This window comes from Bos indicus x Bos taurus, chromosome 3 (assembly GCF_003369695.1).
Source record: "Bos indicus x Bos taurus breed Angus x Brahman F1 hybrid chromosome 3, Bos_hybrid_MaternalHap_v2.0, whole genome shotgun sequence".
NCBI classification, from domain to species: Eukaryota; Metazoa; Chordata; class Mammalia; order Artiodactyla; family Bovidae; genus Bos; species Bos indicus x Bos taurus.
This window is the reverse complement of record NC_040078.1, coordinates 74,071,655-74,074,935: the sequence shown is the minus strand read 5'-3', so window position 1 is coordinate 74,074,935 and position 3,281 is coordinate 74,071,655.

Sequence of the window (3,281 nt, the reverse complement as noted above, 5' to 3'; positions counted from 1 at the left end):
TTTCAATGCCATTCTCCCAAATCATCCCACCCTCTCCCTCTACCACAGAGTCCATAAGACTGTTCTATATATCAGTGTCTCTTTTGCTGTCTCGTACACAGGGTTATTGTTACCATCTTTCTAAATTCCATATATATGCGTTAGTATACTGTATTGGTGTTTTTCCTTCTGGCTTACTTCACTCTGTATAATAGGCTCCAGTTTCATCCACCTCATTAGAACTGCTTCAAATGTATTCTTTTTAATGGCTGAGTAATACTCCATTGTGTATATGTACCACTACTTTCTTATCCATTCATCTGCTGATGGACATCTAGGTTGCTTCCATGTCCTGGCTATTATAAAGAGTGCTGTGATGAACATTGGGGTACACGTGTCTCTTTCCTTTCTGGTTTCCTCAGTGTGTATGCCTAGCAGTGGGATTGCTGGATCATAAGGCAGTTCTGTTTCCAGTTTTTTAAGAAATCTCCACACTGTTCTCCATAGTGGCTGTACTAGTTTGCATTCCCACCAACAGTGTAAGAGGGTTCCCTTTTCTCCACACCCTCTCCAGCATTTATTACTTGTAGACTTTTGGATCGCAGCCATTCTGACTGGTGTGAAATGGTACCTCATAGTGGTTTTGATTTGCATTTCTCTGATAATGAGTGATGTTGAGCATCTTTTCATGTGTTTGTTAGCCATCTGTATGTCTTCTTTGGAGAAATGTCTATTTAGTTCTTTGGCCCATTTTTTGATTGGGTCATTTATTTTTCTGGAGTTGAGCTGTAGGAGTTGCTTGTATATTTTTGAGATTAGTTGTTTGTCAGTTGCTTCATTTGCTATTATTTTCTCCCATTCTGAAGGCTGTCTTTTCACCTTGCTAATAGTTTCCTTTGATGAGCAGAAGTTTTTAAGGTTAATTAGGTCCCATTTGTTTATTTTTGATTTTATTTCCAATATTCTGGGAGGTGGGTCATAGAGGATCCTGCTGTGATGTATGTCAGAGAGTGTTTTGCCTATGTTCTCCTCTAGGAGTTTTATAGTTTCTGGTCTTACATTGAGATCTTTAATCCATTTTGAGTTTATTTTTGTGTATGGTGTTAGAAAGTGTTCTAGTTTCATTCTTTTACAAGTGGTTGACCAGATTTCCCAGCACCACTTGTTAAAGAGATTGTCTTTAATCCATTGTATATTCTTGCCTCCTTTGTCAAAGATAAGGTGTCCATATGTGCATGGATTTATCTCTGGGTTTTCTATTTTGTTCCATTGATCTATATTTCTGTCTTTGTGCCAGCACCGTACTGTCTTGATAACTGTGGCTTTGTAGTAGAGCCTGAAGTCAGGTAGGTTGATTCCTCTAGTTCCATTCTTTTAAATTTATAAAATACTACTAGTTTACCCAGAATGGTTACAGAATTAGGTACTATGGTGGACTTACTTCCCTGGAATAACCAGAAAATAAATTTTGATTTAATTCTCATCACTGAAAATATTCTTATAATCTAATAGTCTATTCTACTTAAGAAAATTTATTGTACATAATTGGATCAATTTTGATAATTCCAATACCACAGCATCATCATTCAGAACCAAAAAATTGTCATTGGATAGAAATATAAGCATTGCTTATTGAAGAAAGCTAGGATGCAGCATTCAGACACTCAGGAACTATCAGGGAGGTTGTTTTGATACTTTTGGTTTGGTTCTTTGTTTTTAGTATGAATATTAAATTCTCCAGCTTCCCAGGTGGCATAGTGGTAAAGAATCCTCCTGTCAATGAAGGATATGCAAGAGATGCAGATTTAATCCTTGAGTCAGGAAGATCCCCTGAAGTAGGAAATGGCAACCACTCCAGCATTCTTGCCTGGAAAATTCCATGGATAGAGGATCCTGGTGGGCTACAGTCCATGTGGTCGCAAACACTTGGCCATGACTGAGCAACTGAGCATACACACACTCTTAAATTCATTGCTAATTTCTTCACTCCTTTGTTGTTATTGTTCAGTTGCTAAGTTGTGTCTGACTCTGGCGATCCCATGGGCTGCAGTATGCCAGGATCCCTTGCCCTTCACTATCTCCTGGAGTTTGCTCAGATTCATGTCCATTGAGTCAGTGATGATATCTAACCATCTCATCCTCTGTTGCTGTCTTTTCCTTTTGCCTTCAATCTTTCCTATAGCATCAGGGTCTTTTCCAACAAGTCAGCTTTTTGCATCAGGTGGCCAAAATATTGGAATTTCAGCTTCAACATCAGTCCTTCCAATGAATATTCAAGGTTAATTTCCTTTAAAATTGAAGGAGATAAAACTGGTTTTATCTCCTTGCAGACCAAGGGACTCTCAAGAGTCTTTTCCAGCATTACAGTTTGAAAGCATCAATTCTTTGGAGCTCAGCCTTCTTTATGGTCCAGCTCTCACATCGGTACATGACTACTGGAAAAAACATAGCTTTGACTATACAGACCTTTGTTGGCAAAATGATGTTTTTGCTTTTTAATACACTGTCTAGATTTGTCATAGCTTTTCTTCCAAGGAGCAAGCCATCTTTTAATTCAGTGACTCCAGTCACCGCCTGCAGTATTTTGGAGCTCAAGAAAATAGAATCTGTCATTACTTCCACTCTTTCCCCTTTTATTTGTGATGAAGTGATCGGACCAATTCCATGGTCTTAGATGCCCTTCCACCACAGATTTTTGAATGTTGAGTTTTAACCCAACCTTTTCACTCTCTTCTTTCATTCAGATCAAGAAGCTCTTTAGTTCTTCAGTTTCAGCCATTAGAGTGGTATCATCTGCATAACTGAGGTTTTTGATATTCCTCCTGGCAATTTTGATTCCAGCTTGTGATTCACCCAGTCTGGCCTTTCTCATGATGTATTCTGCATATAAGCTAAATAAACAGGGTGACAATATACAACCTTGTCGTAGTCCTTTCCCAATTTTGAACTAGTCAGTGGTTCCATGTCCAGTTCTGACTGTTGTTTGTTGACCCATTTGCAGGGTTCTCAGGAGACAGATAAAGGTGGCTTGGTATTCCCACACTGTTTGTGCAACTTTTCAACACAGTCAAAGGCTTTATCATAATCAGTGAAGCAGAAGTAGATGTTTTTTGGAATTCCCTTGCTTTCTATATGATCAAATGAATGTTGGCAACTTTTTCTAAACTGAGCTTCCACATCTGAAAGTTCTTGGTTCACATACTGTTGAAGTCTAGCTTGAAGGATTTTGAGCATTACCTTGCTAGCGTGTGAAATGAGTGCAACTGTGTGGTAGTTTGAACATTCTTTGGCATTGCCTTTCT